We start from the raw sequence: 21,738 nt of genomic DNA on the forward strand, positions 1-21,738 counted from the left end.
CCAAAACAGAACTTTATTTTATCTTGAATGAACTGCATTACATTCAAGAGAAAGGAAGATGAAATGGCAAAGAGGTATCAGACAAACTTTTTCTGTGTAAAATTCATTCTGCAGGTTTCATGTCTGAAATAGAATGATTTGAGACCACAACTCTACTTCCTCAACACACACACACACACACACACACACACACACACACACACACACACTTAAACAGAAATGTTAAAAGCAGGTTTCATAGCATGCTCTAAACTGGTTTTTTTTTTTTCTTAAGGGATAAATTACATTTATCTGCACAGATGTTGAAAATCCTGTTAAACCCTTGTCAAGGATTTGTTTGTTTTACATTAAACAAATTTATGATGAGTGTGCACAAATAAATTAAAAATAAAAAGGGGGCTTGCATTTTGTATTTATTCTCCTACCTGGATCCCTGACATAATGTATTGTGAGAAGGTGTTGCCATCCCCAGCAAAGACTCCACCTCCTGTTCATGAATGAGGCTTTACAATTTGGCCTTTAAAAGTGAGTATGAAGCCAGCAGTAAACTACATCCTTCAATAAGGTTGGAAGGTGCTCAAAACCCAACTTTTTCCCACACAAAAAATAATGTGATCATTGGATCTACTACATTTGAATTTGGGGGTGTGGGAAAGAAGAGAGTAATGTCCCCAAATCGGAAGCTTGAAGTCTCCCTTTTTTTAACCTCCTTTGTGTTAAATACTTACTGTGTTCCATTTCTCTATGTTGTTTGCCTATTTGTTTGTTTTTAAGTTAGATGCTCTAAGGTCCTAGAAAGCAGACAGGGGATGACAGCTTATTTTTATTTCTATTGTCATTAGAACATCCAGGCCAGGAAGCAGGGCTGTGTGAGCCTTAGCGCTGGTGATGTTCTCTTGGGCGAATGGGGCCTTGCTGAGCACCTGCTCCCACAAACACGTGGCCGGTTTGAAGTATGGACGGGGATGGGCTCGGAGCGAAGAAGATCCGATACTGATGCTTAGGTCAGTGTCACAGGTGCTTTCCCACCACCCTTTCCTACTCCCAAAATAACCATCAGCAAGGGAGCATCTTTCTTGTTCTCCTGTCTTTAAGTCAGGTGTACATCAACTCTTTAAAACACTCCTAAAGCCGGGCGTGGTGGCGCACGCTTGTAATCCCCGCGCTTGGGAGGCAGAGACAGGAGGATCACGCAGGTTCAAAGCCAGCCGTGCGCACTGGCTTAGGAGACCCTGTTTCCAAATAAAAATGTAAAAATAGGTCTGGGAGTGTAGCCCGGAGGTAGAAGGGCTTCCAGGAACCCCGATACCACCAAATAAATAAATAAAATAAAATAAAACACTCCTATAATTGTATATAAAAGGAAGGCTCAGGAGTCTAAAGTAGAAAGCTGGACCTCCAGGGGAAATCGGTGTTTTTTAAGCATAGGTGTGTGTACCTGCTCATTATCCTCAAGGCTTGATTCCACCCTGGAATAGATGATAAATTGTTGGTCTTTGGGGGCTGTGCTAACTCATGCAAGCCACCAGAGGATTGCTCAGAGTCCTGATGAGGTAATCTACTAAATGGTCCCTGCCGGGCGGCACTAATTAATGCACAGTGCCAAAGTGAACAGTTAATTCACTGGCTCTCACTGGGGAACGGGGAGCAACACCCATTGTTCCTTTACTCTGTCGAAGCAAGGTGCCTTATTAGATGTTTGCTCTCTGAGCCTGCCACCATCCTTACACCTGTGCTTTCACTTGAACCCATGACTCCTCCCATCACATCCACATCCTTCCAGCCCCTTCCACTTCTCTGGCCTTGACCTGTTTCCTTCCATGTGGACATGGACCCTGCCTTTCTCACTCCTCTTTGACTCTTTTTTTCTCTCCAGAAAATGATGCCAGGACCAGAAAACATCTCATCTAATTCCCAGTGCATATGTTTGGGGCAGGAGGAGCAACTGGCCTCTTTGGGGGGAAGCATCCTTCATATGCCAAAATATTTCTACGTGGCACCTGTAGGACCAAACTTTTTGATGTTTATGCCTTAGTAGATGTTTAGGCACATGATGGCCAGCTTCCTTCGGCCTGAGTGGTGGTGTTCCCCTGATTAAAATGACGAAGAGCCCAACGTTGGAATGATTTTGTTAGAGCATTACTCAGCTCCTTCATGGTGGGGACAGCTTGCCATTGTCCGTGTGACCTGATAGCGGCAGATTGCCTCAAAGTGTAACTATTTTGTGACAAGAAAAGGAGGAGAAAATCTCCCCACGGGCCCCTTCTTGACGAGGGTTAAGGAACAAAGCAAGCTGGACTGGAGAGGAAAGGAAAAGGCAGACAGTGGAATCTGCACGCCGCGGCGCCCACCACGGAGGAGCGGCCCTCGAGCCCGTGGGGAGCCACTCTTGTTAAGGCAGGGTCGCCTGTCACAAGGTTTGGGTGGTCTAGTCACAGTGCTCAACACCGGCCCGTGTGTAATACACGTTGTCTGAACCTGTTTTGTGGGGAACGTGCCTGGTCCCAAAGATTGAGTCCGGAAGAGCCCGAGCGGCTGGGTCCCCCGTGTGTCTCCCTTTCCTCCCATTGTTTCCAATGCGGCCCTGAGACAAAGAGCTGCTTAGGTCAAGCGCTATAAATTACAGTTTTCATACAATAGTCATCCACCGTAATGATCGCACAGCTTGATCAAAGTACCTCAAAACCACTTCTCAAACTTTTCCACACTCCAGGGGAGGGGGATGCTCGCTCGACGCCTGTACCAGTTTCAGTCACTGTAGCGGAGTTCCATCCTGGTGTCCTGCCTGCCGACTTTAAAAATCCAACTCCGTGACTGCATAGATCCAGTGTGTCCGAATTGTTCCTTGTGTGAGTAAAAGATCTAAGTGTTCACCTAGTTAGCCAAAACATTTGGGGCCGCTCATAATGTAAGGAAAAGATGCATACAGTTACATATACATATATGTATGTTATATATATTGCGTGTGTGGTACAGGGAATGGAAACCAGGGCATTCTACCTCCAAGCTACACCCCCTGCCCTATTTTTTTGTGTGTATGTGGTACTGGGGTTCCTGGAAGCCCGTCTACCTCCGGGCTACACTCCCAGACCTATTTTTACATTTTTATTTGGAAACAGGGTCTCCTAAGCCAGCGCGTGTGGCTGGCTTCGAACCTGCGCGATCCTCCTGTCTCTGCCTCCCAAGCGCGGGGATGACAAGCGTGCGCCACCACGCCCGGCCTGCCCTATTTTTTTTATTCTTTATTTTGAAACAGGGTCTCACTAAGTTTCAGAGCACCTCACTAAGTAGCTGAGGCTGTCCACAAACAACGACCCTCCCGTGTCAGCCTCCCAAACGCTGGCATTACAAGTGTGCGCCATCACACCCAGCTCATAAGGTTATATTTTTAAATGAATATAACCGGAAAGTATTTAATTTTCTTGACTGTCTAACCCTTGCACCTAGAATAAAGCAGATCTCAGCAGGGCATGCTGGTGCATACCTGTAATTCTAGTACTTGGGTGGCGGAAACAGGAGGGTTTAGCGAGACTCTCAAGAACCTAGTGAGGACCTGTTTCAAAATAAGAAAATAAAAATAGCTGCAGGTGTGGCTCAGAGGTAGAATGCCTCTGAATTCAATCCCCAGTGCCACACACACACACACACACACACACACACACACACACACACACACCTCAATCGATTTATTTGGCATTTTTATTAATACTTGTGGTATCAGGTATATTTAATTTTTACCCCCTTTTTCCTCACTTGGTTTTATCCTGAGCTGCCCTGTGGCCTAGACAGAAATAACCGGAGGTCCCCTCCCGATAGCGAAGCTTAGCAAATTCTAGGCTGACCCATATGTGAAGTTAGTGTGGAACGTGAAAACGCCATCAGGCTCAACTGAAGACGCATGGTGCTGTGCCAGGGTGATTTTTATTTTTTAAAAGGAAGGTCATTTTGAAATGCTGACATGAAATATAACCAAGTCAATTAAGTAATAACAATTGAAGTTCAGAGTTTAATTGAAGGCCAAACATGAAGCCAATGGCCATTAACCTAAAGCAGTCATTAATTCCCCCTGGAAACTGCCCTGGTTAAAGGTATTTCTGGAATAAGGGGCACTTCTCTTTCTTAAAAAAAAATGCCCCTTGCCATTTTTACATTAAACACTAATACATTCAGAAATCATCCCATGTGTATATAGTAGACTTTCTGTATTTTTTCGTTTTTAATTGAAATGTTTTTGGAGAGTGAATCAGAATTTAGATAAACCACCTCGTCTCGGCAGAAACCATACTTTCTAAAGCAAGAGATGTACGCTATCATTGCTTAGCGTTTCTCTTAATTGTTGACTCTTTTCTGTACCCCTTCAATGCAAGCTTTCTGACTTGCAGATGAGTATGAACTAAAAGTACTTTGTCCATTTCTCTGTCTTCAGTTTCTAACAGAGTTTCTGGTACAGAGCAGGTATTCAATAAATGTTGAGTGGCCAAATGAGTAACTTTGAAATTTATATTAAATAATCTTCCCACCTAATTGCACTAGCAAATAATTGGAACCTTTTAACTTTTATGTCTCGTTTTCTTCTGCTGGAAATGGGTTTATTTTCTGGAGCCAAAGAAAAGCATCATATACATTGATATTAATTAAGGAATTAATTGTTTTATAAACTCTCAAAATCTGGAATAAAATATTTACAAGGAGTACTTCAGAATGCATACTCAGTCTTAAGGAGAATTCACATCATTTTATTACATGTGCCTTAAAACTGGCCTCTAAGCAGTATTGCATATCCACCAAATCACTAAATGAGAAAATTAAAAATATTTTTTTAAAAAAAGCTTATCTTTGTCTTTACATCTCTACTTTAGAAACAATTTTCTTTAGAATTCTACTGGGGCCCCAAATCTCATGTAACTTTTGATATTTTGGGTGAAATTATTAGATGAACCGCAAATAATCCTTTTAATGGCTGGCTTTGATTATTCTGAGTTGATGGCAAAGTGCTTCCTGGCCATGAAAGTGGCTGGCCTAAGAAAGAAGGGTTCTTTGGTCATTTGCCAACAGGATCTGACCTCTGGAAAGATACTGTCCATGAACTACTCAGTGGGCGTTTCCGTGTTAGTCATTAATTCAAGACTATATTATCGTTTCAAAGCCAAAAGCATTTGGCATATTTCCTCATATTTTGGAAACTCGTGACACAAAAGGAACTGGAACTTCCACGTTTCTTTGCTCTGCCAGTTTCCCAGGGCTTAATCTGTCGGGGCCCTTGGCTGTGTGTTTTCCTCCACAAATATCTAGAGAGAACCGACTCCCAACACAGGTGTCAGTGGGACCAGGTCCTCTGACTCCATTTGGTCGTCCTTTCTTAGATTTCTCGCCTTAAAGCTCCTTAAGACACAAATATTTATTGAGTCCCGAATGTGTACTTAAAAGTATTGGAGCTGTGGGGAAGTTTCTAAAAATGGTATAAAAATCCCTGCTTCAAGAAAAATAAATTGTTACTTGTCAAAATGAAAACAACACGAAAGCTTTGAAAATTTCGTAAGACAAATCGCAAAGTAATATGGAAAGAGGAATACTGTGCTTCTCTTAGTAATATAACCGAACCACAGACTATGTCCAGCAAATTGTTTTGCATTTGCTCACGGTGGCTGCCTTCAGTGCTATCGCAAAGGATTCTGCTCAGCAGTGTGGGCGCCAGTCTTTGGAAAGGCAGTGATCACACGGATGCCACAGTCTTTCCGCACTTGTCCTACGGATATTCCGTGTAAATATGAGTGAATTCTATGCATTTGGAATGAAATTCATTTTGGCTCATTGGCCAACCTGGGAAAACAAGCAGAAGCATTTTCTCAAGGTTCTGTAATAGCCAGTAAAATGGCTGTCCCTGGCCATTGTCTGTGTAGACATTTCACATAAGCCAAATATATCAAAAGGAAGATGATTTAAAACCATGGTGTACGGTAGAGGGGCACAGAAAAGCATTACTCTCCGGAAGGGAAATGTCTATGAGTTAAATGATGTCATAGTGAAAACCTTCTTGAGTTTCTGTGTTTGGGGTTCAGCATAAAGATTCTGTGATTTGAGGAGTATCTTACGTTAGATGGTCTTATACACTCCCCAGGTTTGTTTGCGTTTTTTCCCAAACTGGACTAGGGACTCAAGACCACTTGCCTCTCTTCTATTTTGTGGTCTTTGTTTAATCCGATATCAATTTTCTTTGCACAGTTTATTTGTGTAAGGTAGTACTTGGATACTTATGATACTGATTTTAAAATATGTTCCCATAAAGAAGTGTTAAAATATTTTCAAGGAAGAAGATGGGTATGCTTTATATGACAATGATGTTTTGTTAATATGCTTACTATGAAGCCATAAATAATTTTCCTAAAGCCTTTAAGTGTGTCAATTCACAAATCCTCACAGCTAAAATAATGACAATCAATGGATGTGGAAAATCAATAGGTAAAAACCTAAAAGTGTTCTGTACTGCACTAATCTGAAGAGAAGAATCCATTTTGGTTTTCAGTTACAATTTTTTTTAAGTTTTATGATAAATGAAAACATGATAAAATAGAGGATAATCAAAAGGCAGAACAATGAGGGAAGGGCAGAGTGAACATGAATGTCCTGTATATCAATGGAAACTCATTCTTTGGCAGATTCATCTTAACTTTCTCTCAATTACCCTTGAAAGTTTCCCACGATGAAGGCGGGCACAGAGGGAAGGAACTCCGGTAAGAACTGAGTACATTTTCAGTTGGTTCTTTGACCCTCTCTGAGGAAGTGTGTGGAAAGGAAAATCAATTTATTAAATATAGAGTCATGGTATATTTGTAAGGAACAATCTTGAACTCTGCTGGTTGGGCGCTGTCCTGATACCCCGATCTCTGTAGTAGCAATCCGCTGGGTTTTGGGCAGAAATGGTTCTCATTTTACGGGCACTTTAGTATCTCAGCTCCCTTGATGTTTGGTGACAATCATTTTTTCAGTTTACCATCTACCCTAGGGGTGAGCCACTAAGAAAGATTTTGGAAACACTGAACCTAAGACATGTTTAATCCATTCTGGCTAATTTACATAGCAGTGTGATTTTTCTTCCACAGATGTTATATTTGCCATCTTCTCTTTCTGTAAGGACAATATGTAAACCAACGGATCCTTCCCAGGAATGACTAACCGCATGCTCTGGGACTGTAGCTGGAGAGCCTGGTGACTCAGCCACAGGTTGAACACAGGCCTCAACTTCTTCATTTGTAAAACTAAAATAATACCGATCTGCCAGTTGGGCATAATCCCAGCAACTCTGGAAGCAGAAGCAGGAGGGTTGGCGATTTCCACACCAGCCTGGACAATGTAGCCAGACGCTATCTCAAAAAATAAAAAATTAGCCAGGTATGGTGGTGCACGCTTGTGATCCCAGCATTTGAGAAGCTGAGACAGGAGGATCGTAGTTTGCAGACAATCTCAGCTACTACTTAGTGAGGCCCTTTGCAACTCAGTGAGACCCTCTTTCAAAAATAAAGAATAAGCCAGCCATGGTAGTACACACTTGTAATCCCATCAATCGGAAGGCTGAGACCAGAGGATCCTGATTCAAAGACAGCCTCAGCTAGTTAGTGAGGCTCTTTGGAACTCAGTGAGACCCTGTTTCAAAATGAAGAATATAAAATAGGGCTGGAAGTATAGCAGAGAGGTAAAATGCCCCTGGGTTTCATCTTTGGTATTGCAAAATAATTTTTTTTTAATTAAAAAGGGTAGGTATAAAGCCAGGCAAGAAGCTCACACCTGTAATCCCAGTACTTGGGAGGCTGAGACAGCAGGAGTGCAAATTTGAGACCAGCCTCAGAAACTTAGTGAGACCCTCAATAAAAACGAAAAGGTCTGGGGTGTAACTCAGATGTAGAACAGCCCTGGGTTCCATCCCCAGTACCACCACCGAAAGAAAGAAAGAAAGAAAGAAAGAAAGAAAGAAAGAAAGAAAGAAAGAAAGAAAGAAAGAAAGAAAGGAAGGAAGGAAGGAAGAAGGAAGGAAGGAAGGAAGGAAGGAAGGAGGGAGGGAAGGAAGGAAGGAAGGAAGGAAGGAAGGAAGGAAGGAAGGAAGGAAGGAAAAAAGAAAGGGGTGTATGTATAGCTCAGTGATAAAGTTCCCCCAGGTTCAATACTGAAAAACAAGGCAAAAGGAAACAAAAGGAAACGGGTAAACAGAAATAGAAAGAAGCATACCAAACACACAGAACTCTTACCAGATCTTAGATGAGTGCTAAGGCAGGAAGAGTGCGAGTTGTGAGGCCAGTCTGTGCAACTCGGTGGGTCTTGTGTCCAAAGATAAAGGGGTGTGGCTCATCAGTAGAGTGTCCTGGGTTCAATCCCCAGTCCCACAAAAATAAAAAGGGCTGAAGATAAAGCGGAAGGCACTTGCCTAGCAGACATGAGGCTCTGGGTTCAATTCCTAGAACCGTACACACAAACAAATTAAAAGAGAACAATATAAAATAGACATACGACACCAGGCCTGGTGGCACACGCTTGTAATCCCAGCATTCGGGAGGCGGAGACTGGAGGGTCCTGATTAGCGAGGCCCTGCGCAACTCAATGAGATCCTAATTCCAAAAAGACTAAAAAATCGGACTGAGGGTGTAGCTCAGAGGTAGAATGCTCCTGAGCTCCATCCCAAGTCCTGCAAAAAACTAAAAATAAAGATACGAAGAATACCATAATCTGCATAATCATTTATAAATGTATATGTTTTGAAACAAATCATATTTTTACAAAAAAATAAATAAAAGATTAGTGTTTAATACATCATAAATCATAGATCTAATAAAACTCGTACCGCATATTACAGCCATATTATATATTTTATAGTTATTAAAAATCACTGCTACCATAAAAGAATCCATTTAATGAACAATACATGTGTTTCTAAAGTGTATTTTCTGCAGCAATACAGAAATCACTATAAAGTGGCTTGTTGCGTTTCTTAAGCTCATTTAGAATTAAGCATTTTCCAGAAGCTAAGAGACAGGCAGGACACGCTCCTCCTTGGAGAGCGTGCACATGTTGAGTTGATTGTTTTTGCAGACAGATGTCTCGTTTAGCATTCCTCTGCTCGGGGAGGAGCTCAGAGACAGTGAGCCGGTGTTCCTTTTGGTAGTGACCTTAGCCTTTGCCATAAATACAACTGCAGTGGCCAAAAGCGCGCGCAGGCAGGAACCAGCCAGGACTTACACATCTGATTGACGGCCCAAAGCCTCCAAGCACCAGAGGAGCCCTGGACGCACGGGTTTGTCATCACAGAAAGCTTTCTTGAAGGGGACTGAAATGCCTTCTCCCCGCCATTGTTAATTCAGTGAAAGAAAGCGTAAATGCTGTTTGAATTTGATCTTCCAGAAATAAAAAGCAAAAGGAATTTGGGAGCTCACTAGTGTGTCCCTGGATTCGTCCTCTCTTTGACGATCGTGGCGCTGTTTGGGTGGCTTAAAGGATGACTTTGGCCAGTACACCACTCCGAAAAATAAACCTCACTAGGGCACAGGCAAGTTGAACAATATCTAAACAACTGAACTGGCACTGACGGTCCACGCACAAAGCACAGGCTGGTCTTAGACGGTGGAGGCAGATTCTGAATTTGCTTCTCCTGAGAAGCTAGAGGGGTAACTGTGGCAGGAGGAATGGCTCCGTTCATCTGGGGGCGGCAGAGCATTATTCAAATAATTATCTAAGCTGCGCAACACCCCTGCCGGGTAGATGAGTGTTCTTATGTTCTTTACAGAGAAACTAACACATTAAGCTTTGCCTCTTGACATACTTGCTTACTTTACCCATTTTCTGAAAATAAAGAAAATTGGAAAAAAATCCACTTAATCTCTGTAAGTGATTTCTCTATAATAAATGTTATTTGAAAATGAAAACTATATATGCCGGGCTGGTGGCGCACGCTTGTAATCCCTGCGCTTGGGAGGCGGAGACAGGAGGATCGCGCAGGTTCGAAGCCAGCCGCACTGGCTTAAGAGACCCTGTTTCCAAATAAAAATATAAAATAGGTCTGAGAGTGTAGCCCGAGGTAGAAGGGTTTCCAAGAACCCCAGTACCACACACACACAAAAAGAAAATGGAAAATATATATGTACATACATATATATAATTTTGGGGTTACTGGGGATTGAAGTTAGGGATATTTTATCTCCAAGCTACACCCAGCCTTTTTATTTTTTTTTATTTTGAAATAAGGCCTCGCTACATTGCTGAGGCTTCAAACCTGCCATCCTCCTGTCTCAGCCTTCCAAGTACTGGAATTACAGAAATGAACCACCATGCCCAGCTGGAAAAATCATTTAAAATTAGGTATGATGGTACACGCCCGTAATCCCAGTACTTGGGAGGCTGATATAGGAAGATTGCAAATTTAAAGCTAACCTCAACAATGTAGTGAGACTCTCAGTAACTTAGTGAGGCCTTGTTTCTAAATAAAAAAATAAAGTAAGGCTGAATGCGTAGCTTGGAGGAAGAATGCCCCTAAGTTCAAGCCCTAACATCACAGTAAATAAATAAATATTAAAAAGTGTGTCTATCTAATCACAAAAACTAAATTGTGCATAAATAGCCCAGACTAACCTAGAATCAACACGCAGAGAATGGCTGCGTTACTAGTATCTCCAGGAACACAGAGATACCAAATTGAGCCCTCAGCAGGCTCCCTGCCCTGCTCTACCCACACCGACTGTGGACTTAGAGCAACTTAAGGAAAGCGGCAGAAACGGGGTCTCCCCACGTGGCTGAGGGACCTTGCTAAATTGCTGAAGCGGGCCTCACACCTCACACCTGCAATCTTGATGTCTCGGCTTCCCAAGCATTGCAGGTGGGTCGACCACAGGAAGCTGAGGAGCCGATTCCTATCTGCCACAGGCACCGTAGCTCTTCATAGGCTGGATTTGGAAGCCCTCTGGAAATGGCCCGAGTGGATCTTCTCCACGGAGGGTGGGAGTCGACCCAGTCACCCTAGGAGGGTTTGGGGTCAGTTCCAGAGCAGCGAATAGGACTCAGAGTGAAAAGCAGAGAGGGAGTTGTCTGTACTTTAGTGCCCAGAAGAAAGAGAAACCACATATGGCAGATACAATTCGTGGTCTATGTAGCTGTTTCTCTCCCTCTACCAACTTCCTCCTTTTTTCTTTTCATTTTTTGAGATAAGAGGGGTGGAACCCAGGGGCAGTCTACCTCCAAGCTATATCCCCAGTCCTATTTTTAGTCTTTTTTTTTTTTTTTTTTCGAAACAGGGTCTCACTGAGTTGCAAAGGGCCTCGCAAAGTAGCTGAGGCTGTCTGCGAACCGTGATCCTCAGGTCTCTGCCTCCCGGATGCTGGGATTACAGCGGGGCCCCACTGCGCCCGGCCTTCATCTTCCTCCTTTCCAACAAGGACATTTTAATCAGGAGCTAAAGGAAAATGCTTTATCACATCCCAGATAGACAAGTCCAATAAATTAGCTTGTAGTAAGATCACAGCTGGTGAATATAAGCAAGCACTTATTGTGAGGTCTCATATATTTATTGGCTATATTTTTATTTCTTTATTTTCATATTTTTATTTCTTCTTTCATGAAGTGTCTAATTCAACGTCTCATTTTTTGATTGGGTTACTGAGTTTTTTAGCCGAAAGTTTCTTTAAGTTCTTTATATATTCTAGATATTAATCCGCTACCAGAGGGATAGCTGGCAAAGATCTTTTTTATTCTGTAGGCTCTCTCTTTAGGCTCTTGAGAGTTTTCTTTGCTGCACCAAAACTTTTTAAATTAATGCCATTCCATTTATTAGTTCTCGTTTTAATTTCCTGAGGTCTCAGAGCAAGATTTTCTTCCCTAATAGGAGGAAAGCCCCTTTTCAGCCATTTCCTTCCTTTTGGTGATAGGCTGTGACTGTGACAACTCCAGTAGCCATCTGTGACCAGGAGGAAAAGACTAAGAAATCTCTAGAAGCCACCTGAGCCACTGAGCCTACATTGGTACTACCAGCTGCTGCTATGTGAAAAATAAACAAATAAATAAACTCATCTTGTTTCAATTAGTATTCATTATTTATTCTGTTACTTGCCTCCAAAAGCATTCCTGACAAAGGAATCTTGTGAATTACTGGAACAGAGCTCTTAGTAATTTTGTATTCTGCCCTATGAGAGAGATTTGGTTGGAAAGTTTAATGCAGGTACTGACTGCTCAAGACATATCCAAAAACACTGATTCCTAAGCAATCTCAATTCTAGAAGGGCTAGGAGGAAAGAAGAGGGGTCAATCCCACTAATTTATTTATTGCACAGCACCCTAGTCAAATGCATTATATAGTAGGATTCTTCTGAAAATCTGTCAAGTATTTGTCCCAGAACTAAAGCCTCCAAGAACAACATATTAATCTTGATATTGGGATTTGAGCATGAGTTATAAAGGAGCCCCATTAGACAATTATGGAAATAGCACCTTAGTGGCATACACAATCATTTGGGATGACTCCGCCTTCCCTTCCTACCATTACAAAAAAATATTTTCACTGAATTACTTAACTGAATATGTGGTCCCATTTTTCCCTTTTTATTTTTTACCACATTCTAAACATTACAATGGCAAGGACTATGCTTACTAGACCTGTCATTTAATACATACCTAACTGAAGCAGGTTTGATTAACTATAAAAGAGATAGATCTGGGTGCAATGGCATACACCTGCAATCTCAGTACTTGGGGGGCCGAAACAGAAGGATTGCAGGGTTAAGGTCAGCCTCAGCAATTTAGTGAGACCCTGTTTCAAAACTAAAAAAAAAAAAAAAAAAAATTGGACTGGGCGTATAGCCTGGGGTAAAATGCCTGTGGGTTCACGTCTCACTACCGCAGAGAGGAAAAAAAAAGAAATGAAAGAAAGGAGCAATTGTCTCATCAATGACAATCATAAGTACCTCCTGCACATGTTATAAACACATAAGTTATAAACATAGAACCAGTAAATACTTGATAAATGTTAGCTATAACTATTTCCCCCTTTCAGATAGGTCATTAAAACTCATGTAGGCTAGGTAACTTATCCAAAGTATCCCATCCAGTAAAGGACACAATCATTTCATCAATGAAAAAGTATACCATATAAGCACACAAAGACGTTCAGCATCATTAATTATTGGTCATGATAATCAATGAAATATCACTACACACTCATTAGAGAAGCTCAGATAATAAATCAACATTATCGAATGTTGAAGGAAGATGTGGAGCAACTGGAACTCTTGGACACAGTTGATGGGAATGCAAAACGCAGTTGTTGTTTGGTTAAATGATTGTGTCGTTAATTATGAGCTTAAATGCAGTTACCACATAACCCAGAAATTCTACCCTTAGATGTTCGCCCAGAAGAAATAAAGATAAATATTCTCACAAAAACCTTTCCACAAACATCTATGTATGTTGTTAGGATGTTTATTCATGTTATTCATGAATCCCAAAAGCGAGAAACAAGATAGATGTCCATCAACTTCTAATGAATAAACAAATTGTGATATATCCATGCAATGGAGCACTGTCAATAAGAAGGAACAGACTGCCATGACATGGCTAAATCTCAAAAGAATTATACTGCCTTCAAGAAGCAAAACTCAAAGGCTATATGCCGTATGACTCCATTTATAGAATATTCTAGAAAAGATAAAACCATAAGAAAGGAAATCAAAGCCAGAAGTTGAGGTATAGAGGAGGAGATTAACTACATGGCCTTAAGAGAAACATTAAAGAACTGAGTGCCTGTAACCCCAATAGATAAGAGGCTGAGACAGAAGGATAAAAGGTTCAAGGCCTGTCTTAGATATTTAGCAAGACCCTGTCTGAAAATAAAAAGGGCCGGGGGGTATAGCTCAGAGGTAGAATGTCCCTAGGTTCAATCCCCTGTAACAAAATAAAAAAATTAAAAATAAAAGAGAGAAACATTAAGGTATTTTGGAAATGTTCCCTACTTGAATTCTGGTGGTGGTTACAAACTATAATTGTGTCAATTTTCATAGACTGCACACCAAAAATGGATGTACTCTTTGTAAATTATACCTCAATAAAACAGTAAAAGATCAAATAAATGTAAAATTTTAAAACAGACTAATATTTTCAAGTGAGTTCTTTAAACTTTGGTAATATTCTGAAATTTTATAAGTTAAGCTCTTTCCTGATTCAAGTTATCATCTCTAAAATATTAACTTATCTATACTAATGCTACTCAAAATAAATATATACTATTTATAGTCAAAATGATCTAAGAGCCAAAATTTAGGAGATTAAATTGTGTTCCAGCGAAAGTAAAGCAAAACATATTTCTTGCTTCACAGCTTTGAGCAAAATATCCATTCAACACAGCTCAACAAATATTTATTTGTCATATATTATCTCAATCTGCAAAAGTGGCAGCTTTGCAAATTTTAAAGGCAGCCTCGATTCCCAAACCAAGATTACTTCTAAGTATGTTTAGAAAATGTCTTGATGACTTTGCGGAATTCACTTTCTGAAATAATATCTGATGAATAATAACCAAATAACATGTTGGATAATTTATTATTTAAGTTTCCCTCCCCATTATTAGGAAAGGTAATAATATGCTAGAGTTGCCTTTGTTACTTACCCAACAGTCGTTCGCCACCCCCACAACACCTCCCTTCTTCCCTAGCGTTACTAATTTTGTTCAGGTGTCCACCATCTGCCACATGGCCATATACTTCTCAGGGGGAAAGAGCCCTGGTCCCAGCAGCCCCAAGGGGCACGACGTGGCTGCCCCATCAGTCCTGGAGCTCTCCTTTCCTTCCCGGCACTGGGGTGGCACAGGCTTCTGATGCAAATTACACAAAGAAAATTGAGGCAAAGTCTGCTGGAGGGCTTCTGGAAAAGGTTTTCCTTGCTGATCAAGAGTCACAAAGGAAGAAGCAGCCTCTTTTCTCCAGGTTGTGGTTGCCTCTGGATTAGCTGCAGAAACTACCACAACATCTGGCAGCCAGGAGCGTGCTAGGCCGCAGAGGGGCCAACGCGTGGAGGGTGGCACGGCAGGAAAATGGAGAAGCCTGAGGCTCCGAGGTTATCACGAGTCCCCAAACCAGCCCCGGGACTGCCCTGCTCCCCCACCCACGGTCGGAGATAACAGTTGTCTTTAAACCAGCTAAGTGTGGGTTTTCTATTATTGAAGCTCTAAATATCAAGTCATAGCTGCTACATCTACTTACAGCAGACACTCTGCTCTCCATTGGGTGGCAAGGGGGAGCTAAGATCACAGAACAAGAAGCAGGGCACCCTGCACTGAGTTTTTAGACCTCGAGCCTATGGAATAGTGTTTATTCAAGTGATGAAAAATGAGGATCAAATACCAATCTAAAAGTGTTAATAATAGGAGAAACCGGATGTGAGGTACACGATAGCTCTCTGTAGTGTTTTCACAACTGCTCTATAATCCTAAAACCATTAGAAGACTAAAAGCTTGTTTTAAAATGGGAATTAAAAAATAACAGAAGATAGAACAAAGAAAATAGGGGGTTTAAATGTGAAAATAATTTTCATGGTAAGATTTTGCGAGTGAGTGGCTTTCTGGCAAAAGGTCCTCACTTATATAATCAGTTCCATTCATATCTATACCAGGTTGAAGCACTTCCTAAAAATATATAAAGAAACAGAATTTCCCCTATATGCTAGAGAGGTAAAGTGGCCTGCGGGAGGCCACACTAATTAGCGACAAAGTAAAAAATACCCCTCGTCTCCCACAAGGACAACTTTGCTGTATTCCTCTCTCCCTCTTTCCAATATAGCAAGATTTTTTTTCTTTTTTATAATAGAAGCTGGGCATAGTGCGGCGTGCCTGTAATCCCAGTATTTTGGAGGCTGAGGCAGGAGGATCGCAGGTGAAAGTCAGCTTCAGAAACTTAGCACGGCCCTCGGCAACTTAGCAAGACCCAGTTTCAAAATAAAAATTAAAATAGTGCTGGGGGTATAGCGCAGAGGCAGAGCACACCTGGGTTCAATTCGTTTTACTCCCCAAATCAATAAATAAATAAAATAAAAGCTCATACCGACATCATTCTCAATACTGTGCATTGGGAAGAGGGGAAATGGGGTGGGGGGCACCAAGTGTGTGAATGTCACTGTTAACATATTTACGTTATGATGTAATACTGTAGTGGACCAATAAAAGCACATTAAGAAACAAAAATAAAAGCTCTTAGAAAAAGGAAATTTTCAATTTGATGTAAACTATTCAAACAATCTGATTCCAAAGTATAATTCAAGTTCTATGAGGTAAAATCTTTAATTTTTCTCTTAATTAAAACAAACCTGGAAAATCAATTCATTGAGCAAATTACTATTGATATTCCAAATAGCCCCCATACACCTTGACTTTCACCAGACCATAGCCACTCACAGTACACTCACAGTGTGTTTTAATTCAATAAAAGAAAGTCATTAAGAAACCGTATTTATTAGAACACATTTCTAAGCAATGGAGAGAATTAACATGTATTTCTCTCAACTTGTTTCTTATGTATGAAACATTCTTAATCTGAAAGTCATTAAGTTTTTGTACATAAATTATACAATTCAATGAAGTAGGAAGGCTGTGTCTGAATCACCAAAGAGCTGTGTACAAACCTTACCAGGCATAACACCGAATCACAAAGTCTTCTTTCATTTAAAAAAAAAAGGATAAAGGCTACTATAGCTACAAGAATATATGGAAGAAAATCAAAAGCAGAATATTAATAACTTTACTCAGAAACAAAAAACCCCAGGAGATCAATCATACCAGAAACCCTGAACGTTTTCCCCTGCTTTTCCAAGGGAGACAGACAGCTGTCATTCTGTCATGATAAGCAACTGAACTGATCTATCCTCCAGGAAGTATCCTGCTGAAAAGCTGATCAGGGACGTGAAATGAACTCTGCTACTGACACGCTCCATGGTTCATTTGACGAGTGGACTCAAGAGCGGAGGCGTTCACGCCAGGGGATGTGCAGAAAAAGTATACCGGAATTTGTGTTTGCTTTTTAGTCTTATAAAAAGGAAATCTTCATTTCACTAATATTTTAAGGATTTTGCTAATCTTACCAATATTTCCTAAAGTTTGCAAATAAATATTAATAATCTATAAAGTGTGTGTACCTGGATGTGGTGGTTCATGCCTGTAATTCCAGAACGTGGAAGACCGATACAGAAGGATAGCAAATCCAGGGCCAGTCTCAGCATTTAGCAAAACCCTCAGCAACTTAGCAAGACCCTGTTTCAAAATAAAATAAATAAATAAAACCAGTGGTGCAGCTTAAAGGGGGAATGCCCCTGGATTCAATTCCTAGTATCAAAAAACAAATAGAGAAGAAAAAGGAGAAAGATGAAGATGAAGATGAAGAAGGAGGAGGATGGAAGAGAAGAAACCAATGTGTAGATAAATATTCATAACCTAAGTGTGCAGCACCTTTTCTCCCTGGCATCAGCATGTGATCGATTACAACAGAGATCTACACTATAGGTACCATGTGTGAGTATCTGTTCCCATTTAATACAAATTACACACTAATTTTAAAATGGGTATCTAACTGTATTAGTCTGCTATGCTTTAAGCACTTCCAAGGGAGATGCTCACATTTCAGATGTTTGCTCTCAGCCTGGAAGTAATGTTCTATTGCAGTCAAGGCGCCACAATCAGAGAAAACATAAAATAGTTAAAATATAAGGTGCCAGCCGAGCATAATGGAGCATGCTTGTAATCCCAGCATTTGGGAGACTGAGACAGGAGGACCCAGGTTCTCAGAAAGCCTCAGCTACTTAGTGAGGTCTTATGCAACTCACTGAAACCCTGTTTCAAAAATAAAGAATAAAAAATAGGGCTGGGAGTGTAGCTCGGAGGTAGAATGCTCCTGGGTTCCATCCACAGTACGGCAAAAGATTAAAAAAAAAAAAGATGTGCTATTTTGCAAATGACTAGGTATTACATTTAGAAAATCAACACATTATTCCATAGAAAAGTAAAAGTAAGAAACCAAATGACATTATAATCGCCTAACTCACTGCCTTATTTAATGCTCCATTTGCAGTGGGCACTATCCTACTCACTGGTCAGTGGAGGCATGTGGCATAAACTAAAATGGAAAGGTAGGAAATAGATAAGATAAGTAAACCAATAAACACACATGTCCATTAAATAGTGATACGATCAGTGAAGAAATGAGAGATGTGACCAATAGCAACAAGGTAGAGAGAGGGGAGCACTTGATCGTGTGCTCGAAGCAGGTGACATACAGGGAAGACTTGAGAAGAAGGAGCCGTTCCTGTGAAACTCTCGGGTCGTGTATTTTAGTACAAGGAGAGGACTGGCGAAAGCCCCTAGACAGGGACGGTCTGTCCTGTTTGAAAATAACAACAAGGCAAGAAAGGAGAGGAAAGTACAAAGATATGGACATGATGGTGCACAAGGCTCCACAGATCTGGGTAAGGAGCTTAGACTATTCCAAGTACAACCGAAAGACAATGGAAGATATTAAGCAGAAAAGTGACGAGATCTGATTCGCATTTTTAAAAGATTACTCCAACACACACAACCTTCCTAAATTGTACCAAGAAGATACAGAAAAGTTAAACTGACCAATAGCAATCAAGAAGACTGAGACAGCAATAAAAATTCTACTATCAAACAAAAGTTCAGGATCAGGTAGTTTCCCAAGTGAATTTTATAAAACCTTCATAGAAGAGCTAATCCCAATACTCCTCAATCTATTCCATGAAATAGAAAGAAATGGGACTCTCCCAAATGCATTCTATGAAGCCAACATCACATTAATACTAAAACCAAATATAGACAGCTTAAGAAAACAATAGGCCTATATCACTGATGAACTCAGACACAAAACTGCTAAACAAAATACTAGCGACACACATTCAAGACCACATCAAGAAAATAACACACCATGACCAAGTAGGGTTCATCCCAGGGATGCAAGGCTGACTCAACATACAAAAACCAATACATGTAATTCATCACATAAACAGAACCAGACAATAATCGCATGATCATTTCAATAGACTCTGAAAAATCATTCAACAAAATCCAACACTCATTTATGCTAAAAGCACTGCAGAGAATCGGAATATAAGGAATACTTCAACGTCATAAAGGCAATCTACAATAGGTCTACTCTCAGCATCATATTAAATGGGGGAAAAACTGCAAGAATTTCCCTAAAAACAGGAACAAGACAAGGATGTCCATTATCACCACTTCTTTTCAATATAGTACTTGAGACTGTAGCCAGAGCACTAAGGCAAGAGAAGGAAATCAAAGGAGTATACATAGAATAGAAGAACTAAAACTATTCCTATTTGCAGATGACAAGATACCATACTGAAAAGACCCAATAAACTCAACTAAAAGGCTTATAAAACTAATCAACCAATTCAGCAAAGTTTCTGGATTCAAAATCAATCTTAAACAATCAGAAGCTTTCCTGTATGCCAACCATAAATCAACTGACAAAAAAAAAAAATCCCACAAAAAAGTAAAAACCATGGAGATAAAAGACCGCTAAAGCCGGGCGTGGTGGCGCACGCTTGTAATCCCCACGCTTGGGAGGCAGAGACAGGAGGATCGTGCAGGTTCGAAGGCAGCCGCCCTGGCTTAAGAGACCCTGTTTCTAAATAAAAATATAAAATAGATCTGGGAGTATAGCCTGGAGGTAGAAGGGCTTCCAGGAACCCCAGTACCACCAAAAAAAAAGACCTCTAAAAAGAAAATTATAAAACATTGAAAAAGAAATCGAAGAAGACCTTAGAAAATGGAAAGATCTTACATGTTCTTGGATAGGCAGAATAAATGTCATCCAAATAGCCATTCTTCCAAACGTGATCTAAAGTATCAAAATAATATCCATTAAATGCCTAGGTTATTCCTCACAGACATAGAAAAAAAGCAATCCTTAAATTCCTTTGAAACAAACAAAAAAGAATAGCCAAAGTAGTTCTCAGCAACAAAAACCATGCAGGAAGCATCACAATACCTGACTTCAAACTATACTACAAAACCATAGTAATAAAATGAGAAAGAAAAAAAAACAGACACATAGATTGATGGAACAGAAGCTCAGAAACAAATACACACACTTACCGTCAATTGGTTTTTGACAAAGGGGCCAAAAACATACACTGGAATAAAGATAGCGTCTTAAACAAGTGGTGTTGGCAAAACTGGTTAACTATATGCAGAAAAATAGAAATAAACCCCACTTTCTCACCCTGCAAGAATCAACTCAAAATGGATCAAAGACTTGGAAATCGGACCAGAGACCTTGTGTACAGGGTACACATTCTCAAACATGTCAAAACCAATCACCAAGCCGAACATGAGAGGGAGGGAGTAGGGAGAAAATGGGGTAGGAATTGGGGAATAGCTCTATGCATGCCTCTACCATCTTGAACTCCATTACGATGTATGACTACAATGCACCAGTAAAAAAAAGATTACTCCAGCTGCTCTGAGGCCAATTGGCTTTAAGAAGAAAAAAAGGAAGCTAAAATCAGGCAAGGAGTAACACTGTTTGCACTAGCCAAAAGGTGGGGAAAACCCAACTGTCCACTGATGGGGAAATGGATAAACAAATGTGGTCTATCCATGACGTGATTCAGCCTTTAAAATGGGTGAAATGCTGACATGTGCTACGATACGGAGGGACCCGGAGGACACCGTGCAGTGTGGAGGAAGCCAGCCGCAAAAGGAGAAATATTGCTTGATTTCATTTATACAAAGTACCTAGAACAGTCAAAATCATGGAGACAGAAAGTGGAATGGTATTCGACAGGGGCTGAGGAAAGAGAAAAAACGTGAGCTGTTGTTTAATGTTGTTTCTGTTTAGGAAAATGAAAACATTCTTCAGACGAATAGACAAAGGGTGATGATGGTGACACAACCATGTGACTGTAGTTAATGCAACTCAACTGCACACTCAAAAACGGTTAAAATGCTAAGCTGGGTGTGCTGGTGCACACCTGTATTCCCAGTACTTGGGAGGCTGAGACAGAAGGATCACAGGTTTGAGGCCAGCCTCAGGAACTTAGCAAGATTCTTAGCAATTTAGTGAGACCGTGTTTCAAATCAAAAAATAAAAAAGGCTTGGAGTATAGCTAGGAGGTAGAATGTCCCTGGGTTCAATCAACAGTACCAAAGGGATTTAAAAAATAAAATGGTAAATTTTAAGTATGTTTAGCCACAGTAAAAAAACAAAAAAAAAAGAAAGAAAATGTTGAAAAAAAGAAAAGAGAAAGACCAAGAAAAACTGATGGCACTTTGGGGCAGGTCAGTAAAAGTGGATAGATAAGAGATATGTTTTTGAGGTAGAACCTTAAGGACTGTGGATAAATTGGGGACGGCGAGGAAGAAGAGACATGAGGAAAATAGAAGGACAGCATGGCTTCTAGGTTTGGGTTTTGTCAAGTGGTTGGATGGTGGTCCCAATCAGAGTCGAGGAAGGCCTGGGCTTTGGGATGGTCCTGAAGAAAGGGTAGAGCAGAGCTCTAGATTTCTGCTTTAGATTTATACGCCCAGGAGAATATAGCCAAGTGCGTATGTCAGATAATGGTGAAACGTGCAGTCTGGAGATGTGGGAAAAAGCACACCCAGTCGGTAACAGGGTATCGAATACAGGGCCCTAAGAAGACAGTGCCCTGAAAGAAATGGCCTTACGTTACATTTGGCTTGAAAGTTCTGGATCT

This window comes from Muscardinus avellanarius (genome assembly GCF_963383645.1).
Source record: "Muscardinus avellanarius genome assembly, chromosome: 12".
Classification (NCBI taxonomy): domain Eukaryota; kingdom Metazoa; phylum Chordata; class Mammalia; order Rodentia; family Gliridae; genus Muscardinus; species Muscardinus avellanarius.